This window comes from Panthera leo, chromosome B1, assembly GCF_018350215.1.
Source record: "Panthera leo isolate Ple1 chromosome B1, P.leo_Ple1_pat1.1, whole genome shotgun sequence".
Taxonomy (NCBI): domain Eukaryota; kingdom Metazoa; phylum Chordata; class Mammalia; order Carnivora; family Felidae; genus Panthera; species Panthera leo.
The window spans coordinates 136963814-136971874 of NC_056682.1; positions in this window are offsets into that span (position 1 = coordinate 136963814).

An 8061-nucleotide genomic window follows, 5' to 3' on the forward strand; every position below is an offset into this window, starting at 1 on the left:
TATTCACCTCACATCGGTCAGAGTGGCTAAATCAGGAAACTATAGATGCTGGTGAGGATGTGGAGAAACGGGGACCCTCTTGCACTGTTAGTGGGAATACAAACTGGTGCAGCTGCTCTGGAAAGCAGTGTGGACGTTCCTCAAAATTTTTTTTAAAAATTAAAAACAAGACACCCATTTTAGACCTAAAGACACCTTCAGATTGAAAGTAAGGGGATGGAGGACCATCTATCATGGTAATGAATGCCAAAGAAGACTAGAGTATTCATACTTATATCAGACAACCTAGATTTTAAAATAAAGACTGTAACAAGAGATGAAGAAGGGCATTATATCATAATTAAGGGATCTATCCACCAAGAAGATCTAACAATTATAAACATTTATGCCCCCAACATGAAAGAACCCAAATATATTAATCAATTAATCACAAACATAAAGAAACTCATTGACAATAATACTATAATAGTAGGGGACTTCAACACTCCCCTTACAGCAATGGACAGATCATCTAAGCATAAAATCAACATGGAAACAGTGTCATTAAATGACCACCTGGAGCAGATGGACTTAACAGATATATTCAGAACATTTCATCCTAAAGGAGTGGAATACATATTCCTCTCGAGGGCACATGGAACATTCTCCAGAATAAATCACATACTGGAACACAAATCATCCCTCAACAAGTACAAAAAGATCGAAATCATAGCGTGCATATTTTCAGACCACAATGCTATGAAATTCGAAATCAACTACAAGAAAAAATTTGGAAAGACAACAAACACTTGGAGACTAAAGAACATCTTACTAAAGAAAGAATGAGTTAACCAAGAAGTTAAAGAGGAAATTAAAAAGTACATGGAAGTCAATGAAAATGATAACACCACAGCCCAAAACCTCTGGGATGTAGCAAAGGTGGTCATAAGAGGGAAGTAAATGGCAATCCAAGCCTTTCTCAAGAAGGAAGAAATGTCTCAGATCACAACCTAACCTTACACCTTAAAGAGCTAGAAAAAGAACAGCAAATAAAACCCAAAACGAACAGAAGATGGAAAATAATAAAGGTTAAAGCAGAAACCAATGCTATCAAAATCAGAAACAAACAAACAAACAAACAAACAAAAACAGTAGAACAGATCAATGAAACCAGGAGCTGGTTCTTTGAAATAATGAACAAAATTGATAAACCCCTAGCCAGTTTGACCAAGAAGAAAAAGGAACGGACCCAAATAAATAAAATCAAGAATGAAAGAGGAGAGAGCCCAGCCAACACTGCACAAATATAAACAATAATAAGAGAATATTATGAGCAATTATATGCCAATAAGTTGGGCAATCTGGAAGAAATGGACAAATTCCCAGAAACATATAAACTACCAAAACTGAAACAGGAAGAAATAGAAAATTTGAGCAGACCCATAATCAGTAAAGAAATCTAATTAGTAATCAAAAATCTCCCCAAACAGAAGAGTCCAGGGCTAGATGGCTTTCGAGGGGAATCTTACCAAACATTTAAATAAGAGTTAACACCTATTCTTTTGAAGCTGTTCCAAAAAATAGAAATTGAAGGAAAACTTCCAAACTCATTGGGGAAGCATTTCCCCCAATAAGGCCAGCATTACCTTGATTCCAAAACCAGACAAAGACCCCACTAAAAAGGAGAACTACAGACCAATTTCCCTCATGAACATGGATCCAAAAATTCTCAACAAGATACTAGCCAATTGGATCCAACAACACATTAAAAGAATTATTCACCATGATCAAGTGGTATTTATACTTGGGATACAAGGCTGGTTCAATATCCGCAAATCAATCAATGTGATACATCACATTAATAATTGAAAAAAAAGACAAGAATGACATGATCCTCTCAATAGATGTAGAGAGAGCATTTGACAAAATATAACATCCTTTCTTGATAAAAACCCTCAAGAAAGTAAGGATAGAAGGATCAGATCTCAAGATCATAAAAGCAATATATGAGAGACCCACCACTAATGTCATCCTTAAAGGGGAAAAACTGAGAGCTTTCCCCCTAAGGTCAGGAACACAACAAGGATGTCCACTCTCGCCACTGTTATTCAGCATAGTATTGGAAGTCCTAGCCTCAGCAATCAGACAACACAAAGGAATAAACGGCATCCAAATCGGCGAGGAAGTCAAACTTTCACTCTTCCACAGACTGACAATGATACTCTATATGGTAAACCAAAAAGATTCACCAAAAAAACTGCTAGAACTGATCCAGGAATTCAGCAAAGTCACAGAATAGAAAATCAATGAACAGAAATAAGTTGCATTTTTATACACCAATAATGAAGCTACAGAAAGAGAAATAAAGGAATAGATTCCATTTACAATTGCACCAAGAACCATAAAATACTTAGGAATACACTAACCAAAGAGGTGAAAAATCTATACACTGAAAACTATAGAAAGCTTATGAAAGAAATTGAAGAAGTCACCAAAAAAAAAAAAAAAAAGGAAAAATAGCCCATGCTCATGGATTGGAAGGACAAATATTACTAAAATGTCGATACTACCCAAAGCAATCTACATATTCAATGCAATCCCTAGCAACATAACAACAGCATTCTTCACAGAGCTAGAATAAACAATATTATAACTTGTATAGAATTAGAAAATACCCTGATTAGCCAAAGCCATACCAAAAACGAAAACCAAAGCTGGAGGCATCACAATCCTGGACTTTAAGGTGTATTACAAAGCTGTAATCATCAAGACAGTATGGTACTGGCACAAAAACAGAAACTCAGATCAATGGAACAGAATAGAGAACCCAGAAATGGACCCACAAACGTATGGCCAACTAATCTTTGACAGAGCAGGAAAAAATATCCAATGGAGTAAAGACAGTCTCTTCAGCAAATGGTTCTGGTAAAACTGGACAGCGACATGCAGAAAAATGAACCTTGACCACTTTCTTACACCACACACAAAAATAAACTCAAAATGTATAAAAGACCTAAACATAAGACAAGAAGCCATCAAAATCCTAGAGGAGAAAGCAGGCAAAAACCTCTTTGACCTCCTCTGCAACAACTTCTTACTCAACACATCTCCAGAGGCAAGGGAAACAAAAGCAAAAATGAACTATTGGGATCTCATCTAGATAAAAATCTTCCACACAGCAAAGGATATTATCAGCAAAACTAAAAGGCAACTAACAGGATGGGAAAAGTTATTTGCAAATAACATATCAAATAAAGGGCTAGTATCCAAAACCTATAGAGAACTTATCAAACTCAACACCAAAAAAATAAATAATCCAGTGAAGAAATGGGCAAAAGACATGAATAGACACTTTTCCAAAGAAGACATCCAAATGGCCAACCAATACATGAAAAAATGCCCAACATCACTCATAATCATATCTCAAAACCACAATGAGATACCACCTCACAACCAGTCAGAATGGCTAAAATTAACAACTCAGGCAATGACAGATGTTGGCAAGGATGTGGAGAAAGAGGAACCCTTTTGCACTGCTGGTGGGAATACAAACTGGTGCAGCCACTTTGGAAAACAATATAGAGGTTCCTCAAAATATTAAAAGTAGAACTATACTACGACCCAGGAATTGCACTATCAGGTATTTATCCAAAGGATACAGGTGTGCTGTTTCAAAGGGGCACATGCACTCCAATGTTTATACCAGTGTTATCAACAATACCCAAAGTACGGAAAAAGCCCAAATGTCCATTGACAGATGACTGGATACAGATGTGGTATATATATACAATGGTGTATTACTCGGCAATCAAAAAGAATGAAATCTTGCCATTTGCAACAATGTGGATGGAACTACAGTGTATTATGCTAAGCGAAATTAGCCAGTCAGAGAAAGACAGATATCATATGACATCACTCATATGTGGAATGTATGATACAAAACAGATGAACATAGATGAAGGGAAGCAAAAATAATATAAATACAGGGAGGGAGACAAAACACAAGAGACTCTTGAATATAGAGAACAAACTGAGGGCTGGTGGAGGAGGTGTGGGTGGGAGGATGGGCTAAATGGGCAAGGGACATTGAGGAAGACACTTGTGATGAGCACTGGGTGTTACATGTAGGGGATGAATCACTGAATTCTACTCCTGAAATTACTACTGCAATATATGTTAACTAATTTGGATGTAAATTAAAAAATAAAACTAAATAACAATAATAAATTAATTAAATTACATTTAAAAATAAATATAAATAAATAAATTTAAATATGGAAAGAAAACGATTTCCAAGTCACAGATTTTTAAAAGTTGACATAAAATTCACATACCATAAAATTCCCCCCTTTAAAGTACAGTTCAGTGGTTTTTGGTATATTCACAAAGTTATGCAACCATCACCACTATCTAATTCCAGAATGCTTTCTTTTTTAGAAATCTGTACTCATTAGCAGTCACTTTTCATCTTCCCTCTCCTCAGCCTCTGCCAGCCACTAATCTACTTTCTGTTTCAATTAAAAGCTTTTTTGTTTTGAATTTTTTCCTGATCTACATAAACTACCAAATTAAGCATTACATATTTGTGTGTGTGTGTGTAGTGGGATTAATTATAAACCAAGAGATTAAATACATTGCTAAAAAACTGAAAAACACAGCATCCATGCATAGTGTTTACTCACTTATTCATTCAACAATAATTAACAATAATTTATTAAACCCCTTTTATCATCATAAGGGCATGCTAGATGTAGGGGCACATATGAAGATACACATTGGAGGAAGAAAGACAAAAAATTAAAATACAATAGAAAATAGTGGGGTGCCTGGGTGGCTCAGCTGGCTAAGTGTTGGACTCTCGATTTCAGCTTAGGTCATGAGCTCTGTGAGATCGAGCCCCACATTGGGCTCCATGCTGACAGTGTGGAGCCTGTTTGGGACTCAATCTCCTCTCTCTCTCTCTCTGTCCCACTTCGGTTCATGCTCTCTCTTTCTCAAAATAAATAAATAAACTTTAAAAAAAAGAAGAGTTTGTCCCTGTCATTTAAAAAATAAATACATAAAATAAAATAGAAAACAGTACAATAGAAAAGAACATAGAAATATAGAAGGCATCTAACCACCATACTCTGGCATCACACCCAGAGTAGGCTACCTATAGGGATGGGCAGGAAAAGACTATGGGGGGTGCAGTGGGGAGAGGGATTAGGGGAGCAGAGAAGATTATGCTGTTTTTGATCATCTTACTATGGTTATATAAGATGTTAATTTCAGGGAAAGCTAAGTGAAGGGCATATGAGAATCCTACCTTATTTTTGAAACTCTTCTGTGAAGTAAAAAATTATTTCAAATTTAATTTACAGCAATACAGACTTACCTCAAAAAGCAAGAAAAATCTCAAATAAACTTTGTACCTGAAGGAGCTATAAAGAACAAACAAAACCCAAAACCAGTAGAAGCAAGTAAATAATAAAGATTAGAGAAAAAATAACGAAATAGAAAAAAAAATAATAATAAATAAATAATAAAAAGAAGAAGAAGGACAGATCAAAGAAACCAGCCAAAAGCCGGAAGCTCAGAAGCTGGTTCTTTACAAAGATCAACAAAAGCGATAAACCAAGGGGTGCCTGGGTGGCTCAGTCAGTTGGGCATCCGACTTTGGCTCAGGTCATGATCTTACAGTTCATGGGTTCAAGCCCTGCATCAGGCTCTGTGCTGAACTCTTGCTCAGAGCCTGAAGGCTGCTTCAGATTCTGTGTCTCCTCTCTCTGCCCCTTCCCTGCTTGTGCTCTGTCTCACTCTGTCTCTCAAAAATAAATAAATGTAAAAAAAATGATAAACCTTTATACAGACTCATAAAAATTTTTTAAAAAGGAGAGAGAGAGGACTCAAACAAAATCAGAAATGAAAGAGGAGAAATAACAACTGACACCACAGAAATACACAGAACTATAAGAGAATATTATGAAAAATCATATGGCAAAATATTGGACAACCTAGAGGAAATGGATAAATTCCTAGAAACATATAACCTTCAAAAACAAAATCAAGAAAAAATAGAAAATTTGAACAGACCAATTACCAATAATGAAATTGAATCAGTAATCAAAAAATTCCCAAAAAACAAAATTTCAGGACCAGATGGCTTCACAGGTGAATTCTACCAGATATTTAAGAAAGAGTTAATACCTATTCTTCTCAAACAATTCCAAAAAATAGAACAGGAAGGAAAACTTCCAAATTTATTTTATGAGGTCAATATTACTCTGATACCAAAACCAAATAAAGACACTACAAAAAAGAGAGTGAGAGGGAACCACTCTGTTGAGCCAAAACCTCAACAAAATATTAGCAAACTGAATACAAAACATCTTAAAAAATAACTCACCATAGTCAAGTGGGATTTATTCCTGAATTGCAAGGTGGCTCAATATTCAGAAATCAATCAACATGATACATCATATCCACAAAAGAAAGGAAAAAAACCATATGACCATTTCAATAGATGCAGAAAAAGCATTTGACAAAGAACAGCATCCATTCATGATTTAAAAAAACAACTCATCGAAGTAGGTTTAGAGGAAATATACTTCAACATAATAAAGGCCCTATGTGAAAAGCCTACAGCTAACATCTTACTCAATAGTGAAAACCTAAGAGCTTTCCCCTAAGATCCAGAACATGATAAGGATGTCTACTCTCACCACTTTTAACATATTTCAACATAGTACTAGAAGTTCTAGCCACAGCAATTACACAAGAAAAAGAAATAAAAGGCATTCAAATTGGTAAGGCAGGAGTCAAACTTTCACTATTTGCAGATAATACAATACTATAGAGAGAGAACCCTAAACACTCCCTCCAAAAAATGACTCAAACTGATAGATGAATTCAGTAAGGCCACAGGTTACATACAGAGAAATCTGTTTCTGTGCACTAATAATGAAGTGTGAAAGAGAAATTAAGAAAACAGTCCCATTTACAATTGCACCAAAAATAATAAAATACCTAGGAATTAAGCTTAACCAAGGAGCTGAAAGACCTGCACTCTGAAAACTATAAAACATTGATGAAAGAAATTGAAGATGACACAAAGAAATGGAAAGATATTCCATACTCATGGATTGAAAAAACAAAAACTGTTAAAATATCCATACTACCTAAAGCAATCCACAGACTTAATGCAATCCCTATCAAAATACCAACAGCATTTTTCACAGAATGAGAACAACCTTAAAATTTGTGTGGAACCGTAAAAGACCCCAAGTAGCCAAAGCAACCTTGAAAAAGAAAAACAAAACTGGAGGTATCACAACTCCAGACTTCAAGGTATATAACAAAGATGTAGTAATCAAAACAATATGGTACTGGCATAAAAATAGATATAAAGATCAATGGAACAGAATAGGAAACCCAGAAATGAACCCACACTTATATGATCACTTAATCTATGTCAAAGGAGGAAAGAATATACAATGGGAAAAAATCTCTTCAACAAATGGTGTTGGGAAAACTATACAACTACATGCAAAAGAATGAATCTGGGCCACTTTCTTACACCATACACAAAGATAAACTCAAAATGGATTAAAGACCTAAATATGAGACTTGAAACTATAAAAAATCCTTGAAAAACACACAGGCAGTAATTTCTCTGACATTGGTCATAGCAATGTTTTCCTAAATATGTTGCCTGAGGCAAGGGAAAGAGAACCAAAAATAAGAAACTATTGGGACTACATCAAAATAAAAATCTTCTGTACAGCAAAGGAAACAATCAACAATACTAAATGGGAGAAGATATTTGCAAATGACGATATAAGATTAGTGTCCAAAATATATAAAGAACGTCTATAACTCAACACCAAAAACCCCCAAAATAACCCAATTAATGAAGGGACAGAAGAGGGGCACCTGGGTGGCTCAGTCGGTTAAGCGCTGACTTCAGCTCAGGTCATGATCTCACGGTTCATGAGTTTGAGCCCCATGTCAGGCTCTGTGCTGATATCTCAGAGCCTGGAGCTTGCTTTGGATTCTGTCTCCCTCTCTCTCTCTCTCTCCCTCTCTCCCCCTCCCCCAACA